A 26922-nucleotide genomic window follows, 5' to 3' on the forward strand; every position below is an offset into this window, starting at 1 on the left:
CCACTACTAATTGTAAGGGTAAATCTGTCAATTATGTATCTAGCCCAAAATATCTAACAGGCATACATTACACAATACAGTATATAGAGTTATAATGCTACTTCCACAGTATCAGTATGTTTGTATTTCAGGAATCCTATTAAGGAGTATAACTGTATTACAATCCCCAATAACCCGTATATATATATATATATATATGATGATGATCTAGAACCCATTGTCAGCAGTACATGACAAGATTTTGGTGTCTTGTTGTTCCTTCACTGAACTAACATGCCTGGGAGAGAGATTTACGGGTCTATTTACTAAGCCTCAGGTGGCGATAAAGTGGACGGAGATAAAGTACCAGCCAATCACAGCCTGTCATTTTTTTCAAACGAGCTGATTGGCTGGTACTTTATCTCCGGCGACTTTGTCTCCATCAGAGGCTTAGTAAATAGACCCAAAGTGGAGATTCTAACTGTCATTTCAAAGACTGCTGGATAAATGACAAGTAGAAGCTTTTTTTTGGGGGGGGGGGGGCAACATCTCTACTTTATCTCTCTCTGAGGCTTGATACATCTCCCCCTGATTCTCTGATAAGCCTCTTTCTCTTTTGTGTTGTCTTTAATGGTTAGTAGTATTGTTCATTTCCTATAGGAGATAAAATGTCACACATTCTGGGGGGCGCTGTCACTCAGGGACCCTGCTTAATGCTATTCTGGGATGCGCTTATTTGCAGAGTGCTTCAAGAAATGTTGCATCGATCGGTTTTTCCCGCACGGAGTCAACTGACATTTCCTTCCTACCCGTTGTAAACAAAATAATGATAATACAGTACATACTTGTAGCTACATCCCTTTATCACATTCTAATTGGAAATAAAAAACACTTGTTTAGCATTGCTATACCCGGGGGAGCCAGTTAACTATATCTTTATGTCAATTATTGGGTTGCCACTAACTGTGTAAAAAATGCAGACTTTAGAAAAAATGTTTGTACTACTGTACTTTGCTGGTTTTTCACAAAAGAAAACATATTGCAATATGTTACTATCTCTTCCATGACAAATAATAATATACAACTTAAGGTGGGTACACACACTGACCAATATATCAGCCGTTCTCTTGAACGGCCGATATATCGTGGGTCCGACGGCCAGTGTGTACGGCCGATACGTCTGTGAAGTCCGTCGTTCACAGACGTATCGCGTCGGCCCCGCTGCACAGCCGACTGCCAATATATCTACCGATATATTGGCACGTCGCTGTGTGTGTACGGGCGGTCGCATGCTGCGGCGGCCAGCGGTGATTAACAGCTGAACTGGGCGGGCGTGTTGATGACGTCAGTCCCCGCCGTATCGGGCAGTGTGTATGCACAGCACACTGCCCGATCCACCCATAGATATATCTGCCGATCAATTGATCTGCAGATATATCTACCAGTGTGTACCCACCTTTACACTGATGAGCTACAGTAAACTTGCTCATGAACAGTGCGGGGTGGAGGGGTCATGAGGTCACAGTAGTTAAGGAATAACTTTTCACAACTCTGTGTGTTTACATCATTTTTTTCCAAGTTGAAAATTGGAATTGAAACCATGCACTGAAAATATTGTTCAGGATTCATATCAGTTCCCAAGGTGAGTTTCCAAAAACGTTGTGACTTATTAAACCTTGCAGCCAAACACTGTGTCACAACTGAGGGCCTGAGCTGACGGAAGGCAGCCTCAGTTGTAGGGGCTGAGATGTACCGGAACCTGGGAGGTTGTATCAGACCCCTGGACATGTAAGTAACATGAAGAGAAACCGCCCGAAGGCGTGACCACGACAACTTGAGTAAAAGTCAATGATATTTATTTATGACAAACTCCATGCATCACAGTAGCAGTAAAAAGTAACATAAAAATCAGCAGAGAAATAATAATACAGTTCCTGGGTACTACAGGGTGGCAGGGGCCACAGGGCTCTGGTGGTATGAGACAGTTCTTATTATCTGCAAGTTGGAAAGTCCTTACCAGGCTCAACTGTAGCAATGAGGAAAGCCCAGGGTCGTACCAGCTGGTGTTCCAGGGAAAGCTGGACTGCTGTAGATAAAATGCTGCTGTGGGTACTGGTTAGAACCAGACAGGTGTTGGCACGGAGTGGATACTGGCTGGAACCAGTTAAATAATAAATAAAGCTTGAGAGCGATGCAATGTAGATGAAATGTAGAATTTGAGAGCGGAGAAATAATAATACCGGTGGAGAGTGGTAAACTGCAGAAAGGACACCGGCCCTTTAAGAGAAGCTGTACACTGCTGGAAGCTGAGCTGGAAGCAGGTGATGTTGTAGCTGGAAACAGGTGAGTCCAGAATGGATCGGAGAGTCAGGCTACACCGCAGATGGAATGCTGGTGCGGGTCTCTATAGCAGAAGTCTGGAGACAGGAGCTGGAACCTGAAAGACATTCACAGAAGAGAGACAAACTGGAACTAGGTTTGACAACCAAAGCACTGACGCCTTCCTTGCTCAGGCACAACCTATTTATACCTGCAGCAAGGAAGGCATTGGCTAGGCAATTATGCAAATTAATAATACTGACAACGGATTGGTAGGAATGATCAGCTGACAGAATCCAAGATGGCTGCGCCCATGCAGACACTTGGAGGGAAGTTTGGATTGTAATCCATGTGGTCTGGAAAACAGTAATGGCGGCGCCGGCCACCGGAGACAGGAGACGCCAGGCTGACAGATGCACATCCGACCACGCGGACACAGCGGAGGCCGCGGCTGACGTAATCGCCACTCTGAATGCAGAAGCTCAGGGACGGCGGCGGAGGCTGCGGGAGACGCCATGCCAGATGTATAAGGCGTTACTGTGACTGCGTCCAGAGAGACAGGAGAGGATGCGGGAATGTGCACATCAGGATAACAGATGGGATCCGGTCCTGGAGCGCTGAGCCAGCCTTAGGAGGCATCTGATAGGTAAGAAATGGCGTCCAGATACCCGGATCGTGACACACTGGTAGTTGCTCGGTCATTCCTGGAGATAATTATGTATCAGGTGCTGGAAAGGGGGAGGGGTCACAGACAAACAACAGACAGAGAGGTGGAGGGTGCAAATCTCCACCCCTAAATTTCCCTTCAGCACACTAAAAATTACCTGTAACCATACCTGAACTTATCTGGTAATAGAAATTCAGAGAATTAGTCACACGTTTGCAAACGCATGTTTAAGCTGCTGAGCCACTTCATGGCTTCTCTGATATCAGCAGTCCTAACACTACATAATAGCAGTGCCCACATAGGGCCATGTAATTTGTCACAGTAGGCCTCATGATAAAGGCTATTACTAAAACACATCCAGACAGAGAGCTAACTTACCCAGGAGCCACTCCCAGGATCTCCCATTAGCACTACAAGGAACAGCATGAATTCCAAATACTGCTCCCATTCAATGCCTCTCGCACACAAGCAGACAAACAAAGGTAGTTGCTCGGTCATTCCTGGAGATAATTATGTATCAGGTGCTGGAAAGGTGGAGGGGTCACAGACAAACAACAGACAGAGGTGGAGGGTGCAAATCTCCACCCCTAAAACTATTATTTTATATTCTTAATACTTATCCTTGCCGCTTTAAATCATTTCATTTTTCTGCAAAGACAAATTGTATTCTATTAAATAATGTAAGAAGAATAATTTAATGTTGTTTATTTCGCCTATACTATTTCATTTAAAAAACAAATGTATTCTAAGAATAGCTGAAAACTAACATTCTAAGAATACTTGAAAAATAACACAATTAATGACAATAGAGACTAAATTATACTGTACAATAATTTTTAAAATGTATATCTTGTTACATGTTTCTTAAAAAAGTACAGACCCTTATTACCCTAAATGAGAGAAATGGGGTTTAAATAATTAGATCTACTCTAAAAAGGTCTACAGTCAATAGGGCAACCACTAATGGTCGACATGCATTAGGTCAACAGGGTCAAAATGCCGACATGGAATAGGTAGACAGTAGAAAAGTTTGACAGGGTTAAAAGGTCGACATAAAAAAAGGTAGACACAATTTTTTTTGTTTTGGGTGTTTTGTCACTTTTCTGCCACAAACAAGCCCCATTAGTGTACTACGGGCCCGATTCAGATCTGGACGCAGCTGAGTGGTCGCTTGCAGCGGCGGCATTCAGGTGGTCTGTGCAAGTGCACTGGTCTTTGTGCACATGCCTGACTGTACACATTGTGATCGCATCCAGGAACGATGCGGCCGCAGTGTGATTGACAGGGGCGGCCGTCAGAGAGGCATCGTCATGGTGTTGGGAACAGGGAGTATTGAATGGGGGCATGTCGGCAGCATTTTCTGGGTGGCTGCGTGACATCACATACAGCTGCTCAGAAAAAAACAATGGCCGCCAACCACCCGACCACCTGACAGTGCAGCCAGGCTGCACTTCCAGAGGTCAGCCTTAGATCTGATGCCTCTGCAATCTAATTGCGGACGTATCGGAGGGCGGCCTCACACATGCGCGGTGGCCTCACACCTTTTTACTGCAGATCTACAGACCAGATACCAGAGAAATGTACAGTACAGGGATTAGCATGAGATTTGAAAACCAACTATTTGCCATGGAGATGCAGTTAAAGCCGGAGAAGTTATGGAAAGTTACTATCAACTCTGCTGATAATCCAAACTCAGAAGAAGTAGATAGAACTATGGGTACGATTGGTCTTTCTGTGGAATCATATGTATATTCCACCACTCACAGTAAATCGACCGTGGGTAACTGCACATGGCTAATGAAGATAAAGAATTAACTTCCATCTCTCAGCAATTGTCTTCAGCAGGCATCATAATAGATGCTTTACACTGACTTTAAGTTCCATTTTAAATAATCACCTCCAACCCGTCGGAAGCAGTGGCTTACAAATGCCACCGCATAGTAAATAAAGCCCAGGGTATTTTTCACAGAGCACAAGAGATTCCAAGGGATGTAGAGCTCTTTTGCCGGCTATCCGCAGTAGTATTCTGCTGTTGTGGAATCAGAATGCCCCCTGCCCCTTTAATTATATAAAGAAAAAATATTCTTTATTGTGCATGGAATGGTTGGAGCTGTTAGTCCAGAAAGAGAGGCTTATTGTTGACAGTATTTGAAATATGGGAGAGCCTCAACCAGAGTTTGGCAGCATTTTGCAGTGAGAAGAGGAATCAATAATTTATGGTGGAACATATGGTGCCCCTGTCCTGCTACTTCACTGCAGTAGTGGATGTGATGCCGTATGGTTGTTTATTGTCACATGATCCCTGGAGAGCTCTCAGAGATTTGGAAGTCTCTCAGACATTACCGAGAGCGTAGGCATATAAAGGGGCACTGAGCAGAGGAGGGAGCGGGTTCTAACTTCCTTATCCTGAAATGTTGGAGGAAACCAATAGGGGCTGGGAACAGCTGCTGGCAGGGACAAATGTCTCCTTCTGCAGCACATGGAACCATGCATAGTATTTTACATGTTAGTGTAGGTGTACCTAGTATTTTACATGTTAGCATAGATGCGCATATTTTCCATGTTAGTGTAGGTGCACATACTATTTTCCATGTTAGTGTAGGTGCACATACTATTTTCCATGTTAGTGTAGGTGTGAATAGTATTTTACATTAGTGTACGTGTGCATAGTAGTTCACAAATTAGCATGTGTGCGCATTGGGGGTGATTCAGACCTGATCGCTGGGCTTCTAAAATTGTTGTGATGAGATCAGATAGTCGCCGCCCAAGGGGAGTGTATACTCGCCCTGCAAGTGTGCGATCACATGTGCCAAGCTGCTAAAAAAACCTCAGTCAGCGGACAGCTGCAAATCCGATCGCACCTCACTCACCATTGAATGATTTGCCCTGTGTGTGCAGTGTGTGCGCAGCCCAGGACTTACTCCTACAGTGTGATCAGATCACACACCCTCCCTAAAAACGCTTGGGAATGCCTGCGTTTTCCCTGACACTCCCAGAAAATGGTCAGTTACCAGCCACAAACAGCCTCTTCCTGTCAGTCAGCATGCGAATGGCTGTGTGATTCGAATATTCGCTCAGTCTGTCTCTGAACGGCGATGCGTGTTGTTGTTTGCTGACGTGTGTGCGCATTGCAAAAACGCACAGCAGCCATCAGGTCTGAATCACCCCCATAGTATTGTACATATTTGTGTAGGTGCGCATAGTATTTTACATTAATGTAGGTGCGCTAGTATTTTACATGGTAGCAACAGTGCGTATAGTATTTTACATGTTAGTATAGGGGCACATAGTATTTTACATGTTAGTATAGGGGCACATAGTATTTTACATGTTAGTACAGGGGCACATAGTATTTTACATGTTAGTGTAAGTGGGAATAGTATTTTACGTTAGTGAAGGTGCGCATTGTATTTTACATGGTAACAAGAGTGCGTATAGTAGTTTACATTTTAGTATAGGTGCACATAGTATTTTACAAGTTAGCATTAGAGATGTGCACCGGAAATTTTTCGGGTTTTGTGTTTTGGTTTTGGGTTCGGTTCCGTGGCCGTGTTTTGGGTTCAAACGCGTTTTGGCAAAATCTCACCGAATTTTTTTTGTCGGATTCGGGTGTGTTTTGGATTCGGGTTTTTTTTTCAAAAAACCCTAAAAAACAGCTTAAATCATAGAATTTGGGGGTCATTTTGATCCCAAAGTATTATTAACCTCAATAACCATAATTTCCACTAATTTTCAGTCTATTCTGAACACCTCACAATATTATTTTTAGTCCTAAAATTTGCACCGAGGTCGCTGGATGACTAAGCTCAGCGACCCAAGTGGCCGACACAAACACCTGGCCCATCTAGGAGTGGCACTGCAGTGCCACGCAGGATGGCCCTTCCAAAAAACACTCCCTGTCCACTGCCGAGTCCATAATACTCTCCTGGCAGAAATGGACATTGCATTAATTCTAGATGCCAGCCGGCAAATGTCCCTCTGTGCATTCCTCATATATAAGACTACGTCCTTTATATGCTCTATAGTTAGCAAAATAGTGTCCCTGTCAAGGGAATCCATGTTATCAGACAGGGAATCAGACCATGCTGCTGCAGCACTACACATCCATGCTGAAGCAATAGCAGGTCTCAGTATAGTACCTGAGTGTGTATACACAGACTTCAGGATAGCCTTCTGCTTTCTATCTGCAGGCTCCTTTAAGGCGGCCGTATCCTGAGACGGCAGTGCCACCTTTTTTGATAAGCGTGTGAGCGCCTTGTCCACCCTAGGGGATGTCTCCCAGCGTAACCTATGCGTTGGTGGGAAAGGGTACGCCATTAGTAACCGCTTAGAAATCACTAGTTTCTTATCCGGGGAACCCCACGCTTCTTCACACAATTCATTTAACTCATCAGATGGGGGAAAAGTCACTGGCTGCTTTTTCTCCCCAAACATAATACCCTTTTTTGTAGAGATGAGCGCCGGAAATTTTTCCGGTTTTGTGTTTTGGTTTTGGGTTCGGTTCCGCGGCCGTGTTTTGGGTTCGACCGCGTTTTGGCAAAACCTCACCGAATTTTTTTTGTCGGATTCGGGTGTGTTTTGGATTCGGGTGTTTTTTTCAAAAAACCCTAAAAAACAGCTTAAATCATAGAATTTGGGGGTCATTTTGATCCCAAAGTATTATTAACCTCAAAAACCATAATTTCCACTCATTTTCAGTCTATTCTGAATACCTCACACCTCACAATATTATTTTTAGTCCTAAAATTTGCACCGAGGTCGCTGTGTGAGTAAGATAAGCGACCCTAGTGGCCGACACAAACACCGGGCCCATCTAGGAGTGGCACTGCAGTGTCACGCAGGATGTCCCTTCCAAAACACCCTCCCCAAACAGCACATGACGCAAAGAAAAAAAGAGGCGCAATGAGGTAGCTGTGTGAGTAAGATTAGCGACCCTAGTGGCCGACACAAACACCGGGCCCATCTAGGAGTGGCACTGCAGTGTCACGCAGGATGTCCCTTCCAAAAAACCCTCCCCAAACAGCACATGACGCAAAGAAAAAAAGAGGCGCAATGAGGTAGCTGACTGTGTGAGTAAGATAAGCGACCCTAGTGGCCGACACAAACACCGGGCCCATCTAGGAGTGGCACTGCAGTGTCACGCAGGATGTCCCTTCCAAAAAACCCTCCCCAAACAGCACATGACGCAAAGAAAAAAAGAGGCGCAATGAGGTAGCTGACTGTGTGAGTAAGATAAGCGACCCTAGTGGCCGACACAAACACCGGGCCCATCTAGGAGTGGCACTGCAGTGTCACGCAGGATGGCCCTTCCAAAAAACCCTCCCCAAACAGCACATGACGCAAAGAAAAATAAAAGAAAAAAGAGGTGCAAGATGGAATTGTCCTTGGGCCCTCCCACCCACCCTTATGTTGTATAAACAAAACAGGACATGCACACTTTAACCAACCCATCATTTCAGTGACAGGGTCTGCCACACGACTGTGACTGATATGACGGGTTGGTTTGGACCCCCCCCAAAAAAGAAGCAATTAATCTCTCCTTGCACAAACTGGCTCTACAGAGACAAGATGTCCACCTCATCATCATCCTCCGATTCATCACCGTGTACATCTCCCTCCTCACAGATTATCAATTCGTCCCCACTGGAATCCACCATCACAGCTCCCTGTGTACTTTGTGGAGGCAATTGCTGCTGGTGAATGTCTCCATGGAGGAATTGATTATAATTCATTTTAATGAACATCATCTTCTCCACATTTTCTGGAAGTAACCTCGTACGCCGATTGCTGACAAGGTGAGCGGCGGCACTAAACACTCTTTCGGAGTACACACTTGTGGGAGGGCAACTTAGGTAGAATAAAGCCAGTTTGTGCAAGGGCCTCCAAATTGCCTCTTTTTCCTGCCAGTATACGTACGGACTGTCTGACATGCCTACTTGGATGCGGTCACTCATATAATCCTCCACCATTCTTTCAATGGTGAGAGAATCATATGCAGTGACAGTAGACGACATGTCCGTAATCGTTGTCAGGTCCTTCAGTCCGGACCAGATGTCAGCATCAGCAGTCGCTCCAGACTGCCCTGCATCACCGCCAGCGGGTGGGCTCGGAATTCTGAGCCTTTTCCTCGCACCCCCAGTTGCGGGAGAATGTGAAGGAGGAGATGTTGACAGGTCGCGTTCCGCTTGACTTGACAATTTTCTCACCAGCAGTTCTTTGAACCCCTGCAGACTTGTGTCTGCCGGAAAGAGAGATACAACGTAGGTTTTAAATCTAGGATCGAGCACGGTGGCCAAAATGTAGTGCTCTGATTTCAACAGATTGACCACCCGTGAATCCTTGTTAAGCGAATTAAGGGCTCCATCCACAAGTCCCACATGCCTAGCGGAATCGCTCAGTGTTAGCTCCTCCTTCAATGTCTCCAGCTTCTTCTGCAAAAGCCTGATGAGGGGAATGATCTGACTCAGGCTGGCAGTGTCTGAACTGACTTCACGTGTGGCAAGTTCAAAAGGTTGCAGAACCTTGCACAACGTTGAAATCATTCTCCACTGCGCTTGAGACAGGTGCATTCCACCTCCTATATCGTGGTCAGTTGTATAGGCTTGAATGGCCTTTTGCTGCTCCTCCAACCTCTGAAGCATATAGAGGGTTGAATTCCACCTCGTTACCACTTCTTGCTTCAGATGATGGCAGGGCAGGTTCAGGCGTTTTTGGTGTTGCTCCAGTCTTCTGTACGTGGTGCCTGTACGCCGAAAGTGTCCCGCAATTCTTCTGGCCACCGACAGCATCTCTTGCACGCCCCTCTCGTTTTTTAAATAATTCTGCACCACCAAATTCAAGGTATGTGCAAAACATGGGACGTGCTGGAATTTGCCCATATTTAATGCACACACAATATTGCTGGCGTTGTCCGATGCCACAAATCCACAGGAGAGTCCAATTGGGGTAAGCCATTCTGCGATGATCTTCCTCAGTTGCCGTAAGAGGTTTTTAGCTGTGTGCGTATTCTGGAAAGCGGTGATACAAAGCGTAGCCTGCCTAGGAAAGAGTTGGCGTTTGCGAGATGCTGCTACTGGTGCCGCCGCTGCTGTTCTTGCGGCGGGAGTCAATACATCTACCCAGTGGGCTGTCACAGTCATATAGTCCTGAGTCTGCCCTGCTCCACTTGTCCACATGTCCGTGGTTAAGTGGACATTGGGTACAACTGCATTTTTTAGGACACTGGTGAGTCTTTTTCTGAGGTCTGTGTACATTTTCGGTATCGCCTGCCTAGAGAAATGGAACCTAGATGGTATTTGGTACCAGGGACACAGTACCTCAATCAAGTCTATAGTTGGCTCTGCAGTAATGATGGATACCGGAACCACGTTTCTCACCGCCCAGGATGCCAAGGCCTCAGTTATCCGCTTTGCAGCAGGATGACTGCTGTGATATTTCATCTTCCTCGCAAAGGACTGTTGGACAGTCAATTGCTTGGTGGAAGTAGTAAAAGTGGTCTTACGACTTCCCCTCTGGGATGACCATCGACTCCCAGCAGCAACAACAGCAGCGCCAGCAGCAGTAGGCGTTACACGAAAGGATGCATCGGAGGAATCCCAGGCAGGAGAGGACTCGTCAGAATTGCCAGTGACATGGCCTGCAGGACTATTGGCATTCCTGGGGAAGGAGGAAATTGACACTGAGGGAGTTGGTGGGGTGGTTTGCGTGAGCTTGGTTACAAGAGGAAGGGATTTACTGGTCAGTGGACTGCTTCCGCTGTCGCCCAAAGTTTTTGAACTTGTCACTGACTTATGATGAATGCGCTGCAGGTGACGTATAAGGGAGGATGTTCCGAGGTGGTTAACGTCCTTACCCCTACTTATTACAGCTTGACAAAGGCAACACACGGCTTGACACCTGTTGTCCGCATTTCTGTTGAAATACTTCCACACCGAAGAGCTGATTTTTTTTGGTATTTTCACCAGGCATGTCAATGGCCATATTCCTCCCACGGACAACAGGTGTCTCCCCGGGTGCCTGTCTTAAACAAACCACCTCACCATCAGAATCCTCCTTGTCAATTTCCTCCCCAGCGCCAGCAACACCCATATCCTCCTCATCCTGGTGTACTTCAACACTGACATCTTCAATCTGACTATCAGGAACTGGACTGCGGGTGCTCCTTCCAGCACTTGCAGGGGGCGTGCAAATGGTGGAAGGCGCAACACTGGACGTGAACAGTGTTGGGAAGGTCAGGCATCGCAACCGACACAATTGGACTCTCCTTGTGGATTTGTGATTTCGAAGAACGCACAGTTCTTTGCTGTGCTTTTGCCAGCTTAAGTCTTTTCATTTTTCTAGCGAGAGGCTGAGTGCTTCCATCCTCATGTGAAGCTGAACCACTAGCCATGAACATAGGCCAGGGCCTCACCCGTTCCTTGCCACTCTGTGTGGTAAATGGCATATTGGCAAGTTTACGCTTCTCCTCCGACGATTTTATTTTAGGTTTTTGAGTCCTTTTTTTACTGATATTTTGTGTTTTGGATTTTACATGCTCTGTACTATGACATTGGGCATCGGCCTTGGCAGACGACGTTGATGGAATTTCATCGTCTCGGCCATGACTAGTGGCAGCAGCTTTAGCACGAGGTGGAAGTGGATCTTGATCTTTCCCTATTTTTGGAACCTCAACATTTTTGTTCTCCATATTTTAATAGGCACAACTAAAAGGCACCTCAGGTAAACAATGGAGATGGATGGATACTAGTATACTTATGGATGACAAGTGACTGACGACACAGAGGTAGCTACAGCCGTGGACTACCGTACTGCGTCTGCTAGTATAGAGATGATAATGATATAAAAAATATATATATATCACTACTGCAGGTATATATAATATAATGACGGACCTGCTGGACACTGTCAGCAGACTCCTAAACTACTAGTATGAAGAAGATAGAAAAAAAAACCCCACCACAGGTAGGTATACAATTATGGACGAGCACTGGCGACACAGAGGTAGCTACAGCCGTGGACTACCGTACTGCGTCTGCTAGTATAGAGATGATAATGATATAAAAAATATATATATATCACTACTGCAGGTATATATAATATAATGACGGACCTGCTGGACACTGTCAGCAGACTCCTAAACTACTAGTATGAAGAAGATAGAAAAAAAAACCCCACCACAGGTAGGTATACAATTATGGACGAGCACTGACGACACAGAGGTAGCTACAGCCGTGGACTACCGTACTGCGTCTGCTAGTATAGAGATGATAATGATATAAAAAATATATATATATCACTACTGCAGGTATATATAATATAATGACGGACCTGCTGGACACTGTCAGCAGACTCCTAAACTACTAGTATGAAGAAGATAGAAAAAAAAAACCCACCACAGGTAGGTATACAATTATGGACGAGCACTGACGACACAGAGGTAGCTACAGCCGTGGACTACCGTACTGCGTCTGCTAGTATAGAGATGATAATGATATAAAAAATATATATATATCACTACTGCAGGTATATATAATATAATGACGGACCTGCTGGACACTGTCAGCAGACTCCTAAACTACTAGTATGAAGAAGATAGAAAAAAAAAAACCACCACAGGTAGGTATACAATTATGGACGAGCACTGACGACACAGAGGTAGCTACAGCCGTGGACTACCGTACTGCGTCTGCTAGTATAGAGATGATAATGATATAAAAAATATATATATATCACTACTGCAGGTATATATAATATAATGACGGACCTGCTGGACACTGTCAGCAGACTCCTAAACTACTAGTATGAAGAAGATAGAAAAAAAAAACCCACCACAGGTAGGTATACAATTATGGACGAGCACTGACGACACAGAGGTAGCTACAGCCGTGGACTACCGTACTGCGTCTGCTAGTATAGAGATGATAATGATATAAAAAATATATATATATCACTACTGCAGGTATATATAATATAATGACGGACCTGCTGGACACTGTCAGCAGACTCCTAAACTACTAGTATGAAGAAGATAGAAAAAAAAAACCCACCACAGGTAGGTATACAATTATGGACGAGCACTGGCGACACAGAGGTAGCTACAGCCGTGGACTACCGTACTGCGTCTGCTAGTATAGAGATGATAATGATATAAAAAAAATATATATATCACTACTGCAGGTATATATAATATAATCACGGACCTGCTGGACACTGTCAGCAGACTCCTAAACTACTAGTATGAAGAAGATAGAAAAAAAAACCCCACCACAGGTAGGTATACAATTATGGACGAGCACTGACGACACAGAGGTAGCCACAGCCGTGGACTACCAAACTGCGTCTGCTAATATAGAGATGATAAAGATGATAGAGATGAACAAAAAAATATAACACTACTGCAGGTAAATATTTATATAATATAATGAATGACGGACCTGCAGGACACTGTCAGCAGAATGCGTTTATAGAATAAAAAAAAAAACACCACAGGAGTGTTTAACTTTTTCAGGCAGACAATATACTGGTGGTCACTGGTCAGTCACACTGGCAGCAAAAGTGTGCACTGTACTCCTGCTATAACTGAACCCCAGTCTCCCCCACAATTCAGCTGTGTGAGCAGTGAGCACTCAGCACAATCAGATATACATAGATATATCATGCAGCACACTGAGGCTGAGCACAGATATGGTATGGAGCGTTTTTTTCAGGCAGAGAACGGATTAAAAAAAACTAGCAAAACTCTGCACTGACTGTACTCCTCCTAACAGCTCTCCCCAATCCTCCCCACAATAAGCTAAGCAGCAATCAGATCAACTAACTACTATCAGTAACTATAAACGGAGAGGACGCCAGCCACGTCCTCTCCCTATCAATCTCAATGCACGTGTGAAAATGGCGGCGACGCGCGGCTCCTTATATAGAATCCGAGTCTCGCGATAGAATTCGAGCCTCGCGAGAATCCGACAGCGGGATGATGACGTTCGGGCGCGCTCGGGTTAGCCGAGCAAGGCGGGAAGATCCGAGTCTGCCTCGGACCCGTGTAAAAAGGCTGAAGTTCGGGGGGGTTCGGATTCCGAGGAACCGAACCCGCTCATCTCTAGTTAGGATTAGTGAACATGGGGCCTAATTCTGACTGGATCGCTGCAGCGGCAGCAATTGCAGTCTGAAGCCCTTTGAGGAGTGCGCACTGCGCACGCGCACCCCGGGAGGTCCAGTGAGATGCTAAAAGTATCTCAGGGCTGCAAATGCCTCTGCCTGATTGACAGGCAGAGGCGGTAACGGGGCAGGATGGGGCGTGACAATGGTATTAGAACGCCATTGGTTGGGCGCGGTCCGAACAACACAGACGTGTCTGGACCATTGCTGGGGCGGACCACGGCGGCTGCGTGCGACACGCAGGCAGGGAGCTACTCAGCGGGTGCAAAAGCATCGCCGCCGTGCAATGCTTTCACACTCGTGCACATTTACAATCAAAATCTTAGGCATGCGGGGGGACGCCCAGCACAGGACAAGTCCACCCCGCATGCCGCGCCCTGCCCCCCCCCCCCACCCTCCACAGAGGTGCGAAAGCATCACACGGGGGCGATGCATTCGCACCTGTCAAGTAATTCCCTGCCTACACAGCCTAGCTGCGAAGGCAGGCAGCTACCAGCCATGTTTTTGGCCACAGCAGATCTATGTGACGTCATACAGCTGCCACGGCCCGCCCCGCAAATGGTCTGGACACGCCTGCCTTGTCCAGACTGCGTAACCCCAACACTGCCACAACGCCATCCCAACACCGCCGACACGCCCCCGACCATGCTGCGACCACCTCTGCCTGTCAGTCAGGCAGAGTCGATGCACAAGCGAGATGCCTTGCACATGTGCACACGGCACAGGGCATCAGCCTGCGATTGCTGCCGCTGCAGGATTCAGATCTGAATTAGGCCCTGTATTTTACATGTTAGCGTAGGTGCGCATAGTGTTTTACGTTAATGTAGGTGCGCATACGGTTTTGCATGTTAGTGTAGATGCACATAGTATTTTACGTTAGTGTAGGTGCGCATAGTGTTTTACGTTAGTGTAGGTGTGCATAGTGTTTTACATTAGCGTAGGTGCGCATAGTATTTTACGTTAGTGTAGGTGCGCATAGTATTTTATGTTAGTGTAGGACCGCATAGTGTTTTACGTTAGTGTAGGTCCGCATAGTGTTTTACGTTAGTGTAGGTGTGCATAGTGTTTTACATTAGTGTAGGTGCGCATAGTGTTTTACATTAGCGTAGGTGCGCATAGTATTTTACGTTAGTGTAGGTGCACATAGTGTCTTACGTTAGTGTAGGTGTGCATAGTGTTTTACATTAGCGTAGGTGCGCATAGTATTTTACGTTAGTGTAGGTGCGCATAGTGTTTTACGTTAGTGTAGGTGCGCATAGTGTTTTACATTAGTGTAGGTGCGCATAGTGTTTTACATTAGCGTAGGTGCGCATAGTATTTTACGTTAGTGTAGGTGCGCATAGTATTTTACGTTAGTGTAGGTGCGCATAGTGTTTTACGTTAGTGTAGGTGTGCATAGTGTTTTACATTAGCGTAGGTGCGCATAGTATTTTAAGTTAGCGTAGGTGCGCATAGTATTTTACGTTAGTGTAGGTGTGCATAGTGTTTTACATTAGCGTAGGTGCGCATAGTATTTTACGTTACTGTAGGTGCGCATAGTATTTTATGTTAGTGTAGGACCGCATAGTGTTTTACGTTAGTGTAGGTCCGCATAGTGTTTTACGTTAGTGTAGGTGTGCATAGTGTTTTACATTAGTGTAGGTGCGCATAGTGTTTTACATTAGCGTAGGTGCGCATAGTATTTTACGTTAGTGTAGGTGCGCATAGTGTCTTACGTTAGTGTAGGTGTGCATAGTGTTTTACGTTAGTGTAGGTGTGCATAGTGTTTTATATTAGCGTAGGTGCGCATGGTATTTTACGTTAGTTTAGGTGCGCATAGTGTTTTACGTTAGTGTAGGTGCGCATAGTGTTTCGCATAGTGTTTTACATTAGCGTAGGTGCGCATAGTGTTTTACATTAGCGTAGGTGCGCATAGTATTTTACGTTAGTGTAGGTGCGCATAGTGTCTTACGTTAGTGTAGGTGTGCATAGTGTTTTACGTTAGTGTAGGTGTGCATAGTGTTTTACATTAGCGTAGGTGCGCATAGTATTTTACGTTAGTGTAGGTGCGCATAGTGTCTTACGTTAGTGTAGGTGTGCATAGTGTTTTACATTAGTGTAGGTACGCATAGTGGCCCTCATTCCGAGTCGTTCGCTCGGTATTTTTCATCGCATTGCAGTGAAATTCCGCTTAGTGCGCATGCGCAATATTCGCACTGCGACTGCGCCAAGTATCTTTGCTATGAAGAAAGTATTTTTACTCACGGCTTTCTCATCGCTCCGGCGAACGTAATGTGATTGACAGGAAATGGGTGTTACTGGGCGGAAACACGGCGTTTTATGGGCGTGTGGCTGAAAACGCTACCGTTTCCGGAAAAAACGCAGGAGTGGCCGGAGAAACGGGGGAGTGGTTGGGCGAACGCTGGGTGTGTTTGTGACGTCAAACCAGGAACGACAAGCACTGAACTGATCGCACAGGCAGAGTAAGTCTGGAGCTACTCTAAAACTGCTAAGTAGTTTGTGATCGCAATATTGCGAATACATCGGTCGCAATTTTAAGATGCTAAGATACACTCCCAGTAGGCGGCGGCTTAGCGTGTGTAACTCTGCTAAATTCGCCTTGCGATCGATCAACTCGGAATGAGGGCCAGTATTTTATGTTAGTGTAGGACCGCATAGTGTTTTACGTTAGTGTAGGTCCGCATAGTGTTTTACGTTAGTGTAGGTGTGCATAGTGTTTTACGTTAGTGTAGGTGTGCATAGTGTTTTACATTAGCGTAGGTGCGCATAGTATTTTACGTTAGTGTAGGTGCGCATAGTGTCTTACGTTAGTGTAGGTGCGCATAGTGTTTTACATTAGCGTAGGTGCGCATAGTATTTTACGTTAGTGTAGGTGTGCATAGTGTTTTACATTAGTGTAGGTACGCATAGTATTTTATGTTAGTGTAGGTGCGCATAGTATTTTACGTTAGTGTAGGTGCGCATAGTGTTTTACGTTAGTGTAGGTGTGCATAGTGTTTTACGTTAGTGTAGGTGTGCATAGTGTTTTACATTAGTGTAGGTACGCATAGTATTTTATGTTAGTGTAGGTGCGCATAGTATTTTACGTTAGTGTAGGTGCGCATAGTATTTTACGTTAGCGTAGGTCCGCATAGTGTTTTACGTTAGTGTAGGTGTGCATAGTGTTTTACGTTAGTGTAGGTACACATAGTATTTTATGTTAGTGTAGGTGCGCATAGTGTTTTACGTTAGTGTAGGTCCGCATAGTGGCCCTCATTCCGAGTTGTTCGCTCGCTAGCTGCTTTTAGCAGCAGTGCACACGCTAGGCCACCACCCTTTGGGAGTGTATCTTAGTTTAGCAGAATAGCGAATGAAAGATTAGCAGAACTGCTAATAAATAATTCCTTGCAGTTTCTGAGTAGCTCCAGACCTACTCCTAGATTGCGATCACCTCGGTCCGTTTAGTTCCTGGTTTGACGTCACAAACACGCCCTGCGGTCAGCCAGCCACTCCTGCGTTTTTACCTGGCACGCCTGCGTTTTTTAGAACACTCTCTGAAAACGCTCAGTTACCACCCAGAAACGCCCCTTTCCTGTCAATCACTCACCGATCAGCAGTGCGACTGAAAAGCGCCGCACGAACAACAGCAAAACTGCTAAAATTTTAGTTAAATAACTAAGCGCATGCGCGCTGCGTACCATGCGCATGAGCATTTAGCAACAAATCGCAGCATAGCGAAAATCGGCAACAAGCGAACATCTCGGAATGACCACCCGTGTTTTATGTTAGTGTAGGTGCGCATAGTATTTTACGTTATTGTAGGTGTGCATAGTGTTTTACGTTAGTGTAGGTGCGCATAGTATTTTGCATGTTAGCGTAGGTGCGCATAGTTTTTCATGTTAGCGTAGGTGCGCATAGTGTTTTACGTTAGCGCATGTGTACATAGAATTTTACGTTAGTGTAGGTGCTAATAGTATTTTACGTTAGTGTAGGTCCGCATACAGTTTTGCATGTTAGTGTAGGTGTGCATAGTATTTTACGTTAGTGTAGGTGAGCATAGTTTTTCATGTTAGCGTAGCTGCGCATAGTGATTTACGTTAGTGTAGGTACGCATAATATTTTACGTTAGTGTAGGTGCGCATAGTATTTTACGTTAGTGTAGGTGTGCATAGTATTTTATGTTAGTGTAGGTGCGCATAGTATTTTACGTTAGTGTAGGTGTGCATAGTGTTTTACATCAGCGTAAGTACGCATAGTGTTTTATGTTAGTGAAGGTACGCATAGTATTTTACGTTAGTGTAGGTGCGCACAGTATTTTACGTTAGTGTAGGTCCACATAGTGTTTTCCATTTGTGTAGGTCCGCATAGTGTTTTACATTAGTGTAGGTACGCATAGTGTTTTACGTTAGTGTAGGTGCGCATAGTATATACCGTTAGAATATGTGCGCATAGTTTTCTACGTTAGTGTATGTGCGCATAGAATTTTACGTTAGTGTAGGTGCGCATACGGTTTTGCATGTTAGTGTAGGTGTGCATAGTATTTTACGTTAGTGTAGGTGCGCATAGTATTTTACGTTAGTGTAGGTGTGCATAGTGTTTTACATCAGCGTAAGTACGCATAGTGTTTTATGTTAGTGAAGGTACGCATAGTATTTTACGTTCGTGTAGTTGCGCACAGTATTTTACGTTAGTGTAGGTCCACATAGTGTTTTCCATTTGTGTAGGTGTGCATAGTGTTTTACATTAGTGTAGGTACGCATAGTGTTTTACGTTAGTGTAGGTGCGCATAGTATATACCGTTAGCGTATGTGCGCATAGTTTTCTACGTTAGTGTATGTGCGCATAGAATTTTACGTTAGTGTAGGTGCGCATACGGTTTTGCATGTTAGTGTAGGTGTGCATAGTATTTTACATTAGTGTAGGTGTGCATAGTATTTTACGTTAGCGTAGATGCGCATAGTGATTTACATTAGCGTAGGTACGCATTGAATTTTATGTTAGTGTAGGTCTGCATAGTGTTTTACGTTAGTGTAGGTCCGCATAGTATTTTACGTTAGTGTAGGTGCGCATAGTGTTTTACCTTAGCGTAAGTGCGCATAGTGTTTTATGTTGGCGTATATGCGCATAGTGTTTTACGTTAGTGTAGGTGCGCATAGTATTTTACTTTAGCGTATGTGCGCATAGTATTTTACGTTAGCGTATGTGCGCATAGTATTTTAGGTTAGTGTAGGTGCGCATATGGTTTTGCATGTTAGTGTAGGTGTGCATAGTGTTTTACATTAGTGTAGGTGTGCATAGTGTTTTACATTAGTGTAGGTACGCATAGTATTTTACATTAGTGTAGGTCCACATAGTGTTTTACATTAATGTAGGTGCGCATAGTATCTTACGTAAGTGTAGGTGCGCATAGTATTTTACGTTAGTGTAGGTGCGCATAGTTTTTCATGTTAGCGTAGGTGCGCATAGTGTTTTACGTTAGTGTAGGACAGGTACGCATAGTATTTTATGTTAGTGTAGGTCCGCATAGTGTTTTAAGTTAGTGTAGGTACGCATAGTATTTTACGTTAGTGTAGGTGCGCATAGTATTTTACATTAGTGTAGGTGCGCATAGTATTTTACATTAGTGTAGGTGCGCATAGTATTTTACATTAGTGTAGGTGCGCATAGTGTTTTACATTAGCGTAGGTGCTCATAGTGATTTACATTAGCGTAGGTACGCATAGAATTTTAAGTTAGTATAGGTCCGCATAGTGTTTTAAGTTAGTGTAGGTACGCATAGAATTTTACGTTAGTGTAGGTGAGCATAGTATTTTACATTAGTGTAGGTGCGCATAGTGTTTTACGTTAGCGTAGGTGCGCATAGTGTTTTACGTTAGTGTAGGTACGCATAATATTTTACATTAGTGTAGGTGCGCATAGTATTTTACGTTACTGTAGGTGCGCATAGTATTTTACATTAGTGTAAGTGCGCATAGTGTTTTACGTTAGCGTAGGTGCGCATAGTGATTTACGTTGGCGTAGGTACGCATAGAATTTTATGTTAGTGTAGGTCCGCTTAGTATTTTACGTTAGTGTAGGTGTGCATAGTGTTTTACATTAGCGTAGGTGCGCATAGTATTTTACATTAGCGTAGGTACGCATAGAATTTTATGTTAGTGTAGGTCTGCATAGTGTTTTACGTTAGTGTAGGTCCGCATAGTATTTTACGTTAGTGTAGGTGCGCATAGTGTTTTACCTTAGCGTAAGTGCGCATAGTGTTTTATGTTAGCGTATATGCGCATAGTGTTTTACGTTAGTGTAGGTGCGCATAGTATTTTACTTTAGCGTATGTGCGCATAGTATTTTACGTTAGCGTATGTGCGCATAGTATTTTAGGTTAGTGTAGGTGCGCATATGGTTTTGCATGTTAGTGTAGGTGTGCATAGTGTTTTACATTAGTGTAGGTGTGCATAGTGTTTTACATTAGTGTAGGTACGCATAGTATTTTACATTAGTGTAGGTCCACATAGTGTTTTACATTAATGTAGGTGCGCATAGTATCTTACGTAAGTGTAGGTGCGCATAGTATTTTACGTTAGTGTAGGTGTGCATAGTTTTTCATGTTAGCGTAGGTGCGCATAGTGTTTTACGTTAGTGTAGGACAGGTACGCATAGTATTTTATGTTAGTGTAGGTCCGCATAGTGGCCCTCATTCCGAGTTGTTCGCTCGGTATTTTTCATCGCATCGCAATGAAAATCCGCTTAGTACGCATGCGCAATGTTCGCACTGCGACTGCGCCAAGTAACTTTGCTATGTAGAAAGTAATTTTACTCACGGCTTTTTCATCGCTCCGGCGATCGTAATGTGATTGACAGGAAATGGGTGTTACTGGGCGGAAACACGGCGTTTCAGGGGCGTGTGGCTGAAAACGCTACCGTTTCCGGAAAAAATGCAGGAGTGGCCGGAGAAACGGTGGGAGTGCCTGGCCGAACGCAGGGTGTGTTTGTGACGTCAACCAGGAACGACAAGCACTGAACTGATCGCACAGGCAGAGTAAGTCTGAAGCTACTCCAAAACTGCTACGAGGTTTGTGATCGCAATATTGCGATTACTTCGGTCGCACTTTTAAGAAGCTAAGATACACTCCCAGTAGGCGGCGGCTTAGCGTGTGTAACTCTGCTACATTCGCATTGCGACCGATCAACTCGGAATGAGGGCCAGTGTTTTAAGTTAGTGTAGGTACGCATAGTATTTTACGTTAGTGTAGGTGCGCATAGTATTTTACATTAGTGTAGGTGCGCATAGTATTTTACATTAGTGTAGGTGCGCATATTATTTTACATTAGTGTAGGTGCGCATAGTGTTTTACATTAGCGTAGGTGCTCATAGTGATTTACATTAGCGTAGGTACGCATAGAATTTTAAGTTAGTATAGGTCCGCATAGAATTTTACGTTAGTGTAGGTACGCATAGAATTTTAAGTTAGTGTAGGTACGCATAGAATTTTACGTTAGTGTAGGTGCGCATAGTATTTTACATTAGTGTAGGTGCGCATAGTGTTTTACGTTAGCGTAGGTGCGCATAGTGTTTTACGTTAGTGTAGGTACGCATAATATTTTACATTAGTGTAGGTGCGCATAGTATTTTACGTTACTGTAGGTGCGCATAGTATTTTACATTAGTGTAAGTGCGCATAGTGTTTTACGTTAGCGTAGGTGCGCATAGTGATTTACGTTGGCGTAGGTACGCATAGAATTTTATGTTAGTGTAGGTCTGCTTAGTATTTTACGTTAGTGTAGGTGTGCATAGTGTTTTACATTAGCGTAGGTGCGCATAGTATTTTATGTTAGTGTAGGTCTGCATAGTGTTTTACGTTAGTGTAGGTCCGCATAGTATTTTACGTTAGTGTAGGTGCGCATAGTGTTTTACCTTAGCGTAAGTGCGCATAGTGTTTTATGTTAGCGTATATGCGCATAGTGTTTTACGTTAGTGTAGGTGCGCATAGCATTTTACTTTAGCGTATGTGTGCATAGTATTTTACGTTAGCGTATGTGCGCATAGTATTTTAGGTTAGTGTAGTGCGCATATGGTTTTGCATGTTAGTGTAGGTGTGCATAGTGTTTTACATTAGTGTAGGTGTGCATAGTGTTTTACATTAGTGTAGGTACGCATAGTATTTTACATTAGTGTAGGTCCACATAGTGTTTTACATTAATGTAGGTGCGCATAGTATCTTACGTAAGTGTAGGTGCGCCTAGTATTTTACGTTAGTGTAGGTGCGCATAGTTTTTCATGTTAGCGTAGGTGCGCATAGTGTTTTACGTTAGTGTAGGACAGGTACGCATAGTATTTTATGTTAGTGTAGGTCCGCATAGTGTTTTAAGTTAGTGTAGGTACGCATAGTATTTTACGTTAGTGTAGGTGCGCATAGTATTTTACATTAGTGTAGGTGCGCATAGTATTTTACATTAGTGTAGGTGCGCATAGTATTTTACATTAGTGTAGGTGCGCATAGTATTTTACATTAGTGTAGGTGCGCATAGTGTTTTACATTAGCGTAGGTGCTCATAGTGATTTACATTAGCGTAGGTACGCATAGAATTTTAAGTTAGTATAGGTCCGCATAGTGTTTTAAGTTAGTGTAGGTACGCATAGAATTTTACGTTAGTGTAGGTGCGCATAGTATTTTACATTAGTGTAGGTGCGCATAGTGTTTTACGTTAGCGTAGGTGCGCATAGTGTTTTACGTTAGTGTAGGTACGCATAATATTTTACATTAGTGTAGGTGCGCATAGTATTTTACGTTACTGTAGGTGCGCATAGTATTTTACATTAGTGTAAGTGCGCATAGTGTTTTACGTTAGCGTAGGTGCGCATAGTGATTTACGTTGGCGTAGGTACGCATAGAATTTTATGTTAGTGTAGGTCCGCTTAGTATTTTACGTTAGTGTAGGTGCGCATAGTGTTTTACATTAGCGTAGGTGCGCATAGTGTTTTTTACGTTAGTGTAGGTGCGCAAAGTGTTTTACATGTTAGTCTAGGTGCGCTTAATGTTTTAAGTTAGTGTAGGTGCGCATAGTATTTTACGTTAGTGTAGGTCCACAGTGTTTTACATTAATGTAGGTGCGCATAGTATCTTACGTTAGCGTAGGTGCGCATAGTATTTTACATTAGTGTAGGTGCGCATAGTATTTTACATTAGTGTAGGTGCGCATAGTATTTTACATTAGTGTAGGTGCGCATAGTATTTTACATTAGTGTAGGTGCGCATAGTGTTTTACATTAGCGTAGGTGCTCATAGTGATTTACATTAGCGTAGGTACGCATAGAATTTTAAGTTAGTATAGGTCCGCATAGTGTTTTAAGTTAGTGTAGGTACGCATAGAATTTTACGTTAGTGTAGTTGTGCATAGTTTTTCATATTAGCGTAGGTCCGCATAGTGTTTTACGTTAGTGTAGGTACGCATAGTATTTTACGTTAGTGTAGGTGCGCATAGTATTTTACATTAGCGTAGGTGCGCATAGTGTTTTACGTTAGTGTAGGTACGCATAGTATTTTATGTTAGTGTAGGTGCGCATAGTATTTTACATTAGTGTAGGTGCGCATAGTATTTTACATTAGTGTAGGTGCGCATAGTATTTTACATTAGTGTAGATGCGCATAGTATTTTAAATTAGTGTAGGTGTGCATAGAATTTTACATTAGTGTAGGTGCGCATAGTATTTTACATTAGTGTAGGTGCGCATAGTGTTTTACATTAGCGTAGGTGCTCATAGTGATTTACATTAGCGTAGGTACGCATAGAATTTTAAGTTAGTATAGGTCCGCATAGTGTTTTACGTTAGTGTAAGCCGCATAGTATTTTACGAATTTACGTTAGTGTAGGTGCGCATAGTATTTTACATTAGTGTAGGTGCGCATAGTATTTTACGTTAGTGTAGGTGCGCATAGTGTTTTACCTTAGCGTAGGTGCGCATAGTGTTTTACGTTAGCGTATATGTGCATAGTGTTTTACGTTAGTGTAGGTGCGCATAGTATTTTACTTTAGCATATGTGCGCATAGTATTTTACGTTAGCGTATGTGCGCATAGTATTTTATGTTAGTGTAGGTGCGCATATGGTTTTGCATGTTAGTGTAGGTGTGCATAGTGTTTTACATTAGTGTAGGTGTGCATAGTGTTTTACGTTAGTGTAGGTGTGCATAGTGTTTTACATTAGTGTAGGTGTGCATAGTGTTTTACGTTAGTGTAGGTACGCATAGTATTTTACATTAGTGTAGGTCCACATAGTGTTTTACATTAATGTAGGTGCGCATAGTATCTTAAGTAAGTGTAGGTGCGCATAGTATTTTACGTTAGTGTAGGTGCGCATAGTTTTTCATGTTAGCGTAGGCGCGCATAGTGTTTCTCTGACGTCCTAGTGGATGCTGGGTACTCCGTAAGGACCATGGGGAATAGACGGGCTCCGCAGGAGACTGGGCACTCTTTAAAGAAAGATTAGGTACTACATCTGGTGTGCACTGGCTCCTCCCTCTATGCCCCTCCTCCAGACCTCAGTTAGAATCTGTGCCCGGCCAGAGCTGGATGCACTTAGTGGGCTCTCCTGAGTTCACTATAAAGAAAGTATTTGTTAGGTTTTTTATTTTCAGTGAGATCTGCTGGCAACAGACTCACTGCTACGTGGGACTTAGGGGAGAGAAGCAAACCTACCTGCTTGCAGCTAGCTTCTGCTTCTAAGGCTACTGGACACCATTAGCTCCAGAGGGATCGAACACAGGGCCCGACCTCGATCGTCCGTTCCCGGAGCCGCGCCGCCGTCCCCCTTGCAGAGCCAGAAGACGGAAGATTCCGGGAGAAAATCGGCGGCTGAAGACTCCGGTCTTCAATAAGGTAGCGCACAGCACTGCAGCTGTGCGCCATTGCTCCCACAGCACACCACGCGCTCCGGTCACTGGTGGGTGCAGGGCGCTGGGGGGGGGGGGGCGCCCTGGGCTGCAATTAGTATACCTTCTTGGCAAAAAGCACATAATACAGTTTTAAACTGTATATGTGCCCAATCCCCCGCCATAATTTTTATTAAAAAAGCGGGAGAAGCCCGCCGCTGAAGGGGCGGGGCTATCTTCCTCAGCACAGCCAGCGCCATTTTTTCTTCACAGCTCCGCTGGAAGGACGCTCCCCAGGCTCTCCCCTGCAGTATACACTACGGAAAGGGTAAAAAAGAGAGGGGGGGCACATAAATTTAGGCGCAAAATTGTGATAATAAGTAGCTATTGGGGGAAAAATTCACTTAGTATAGTGTAAATCCCTCTGTTATATAGCGCTCTGGTGTGTGCTGGCATACTCTCTCTCTGTCTCCCCAAAGGACTTTGTGGGGTCCTGTCCTTAGTCAGAGCATTCCCTGTGTGTGTGTGCGGTGTGTCGGTACGGCTGTGTCGACATGTTTGAGGAGGACGCTTACGTGGAGGCGGAGCAGGAGCCGTTAGTTGTGATGTCGCCCCCTGCGGGGCCGACACCAGAGTGGATGGATATGTGGAAGGTATTAACCGACAGTGTCAACTCCTTGCATAAAAGGTTCGATGACGTAACAGCTTTGGGACAGCCGGCGTCTCAGCCCGCGCCTGCCCAAGCCTCTCAGAGGCCATCAGGGGCTCAAAAACGCCCGCTACCTCAGATGGCAGACACAGATGTCGACACGGAGTCTGACTCCAGTGTCGACGAGGATGAGACAAATGTACAATCCACAAGGGCCATCCGATGCATGATTACGGCAATAAAAAATGTGTTGCACATTTCCGACATTAACCCGGTTACCACAAAAAAGGGTATTATGTTTGGGGAGAAAAAGCAGCCAGTAACTTTTCCCCCATCTGATGAGTTAAATGAATTGTGTGAAGAAGCGTGGTGTTCCCCGGATATGAAATTAGTGATTTCTAAGCGGTTACTAATGGCGTACCCTTTCCCGCCAACGGATAGGTTACGCTGGGAGACATCCCCTAGGGTGGAAAAGGCGCTCACACGCTTATCAAAAAAGGTGGCACTGCCGTCTCAGGATACGGCCGCCTTAAAGGAGCCTGCAGATAGAAAGCAGGAGGCTATCCTGAAGTCTGTGTATACACACTCAGGTACTATACTGAGACCTACTATTGCTTCGGCATGGATGTGTAGTGCTGCAGCAGCATGGTCTGATTCCTTGTCAGATAACATTGATTCCCTTGACAGGGATACTATTTTGCTAACCATAGAGCATATTAAAGACGTAGTCTTATATATGAGGAATGCAGAGAGGGACATTTGCCGGCTGGCATCTAGAATTAATGCAATGTCCATTTCTGCCAGGAGAGTATTATGGACTCGGCAGTGGACAGGTGATGCTGATTCTAAAAGGCACATGGAAGTTTTGCCTTATAAGGGTGAGGAATTATTTGGGAACGGTCTCTCGGACCTCGTGTCCACAGCAACAGCTGGGAAGTCGACTTTTTTACCCCAGGTTCCCTCACAGCCTAAGAAAGCACCATATTATCAAGTACAGTCCTTTCGGCCCCAGAAAGGCAAGCGGGTCAGAGGCGCGTCCTTTCTGCCCAGAGGCAGGGGTAGAGGGAAAAAGCTGCACCAGACAGCCAGTTCCCAGGAACAAAAATCCTCCCCTGCTTCCACTAAGTCCACCGCATGACGCTGGGGCTCCACAGGTGGAGCCAGGTGCGGTGGGGGCCCGTCTCCGGAACTTCAGCGACCAGTGGGTTCGCTCACAGGTGGATCTCCGGGTTCTACAAGTGGTATCTCAGGGATACAAGCTGGAGTTCGAGACGTCTCCCCCTCGCCGTTACCTCAAATCAGCCTTGCCAGC

Source organism: Pseudophryne corroboree, chromosome 1, assembly GCF_028390025.1.
Source record: "Pseudophryne corroboree isolate aPseCor3 chromosome 1, aPseCor3.hap2, whole genome shotgun sequence".
Taxonomy (NCBI): domain Eukaryota; kingdom Metazoa; phylum Chordata; class Amphibia; order Anura; family Myobatrachidae; genus Pseudophryne; species Pseudophryne corroboree.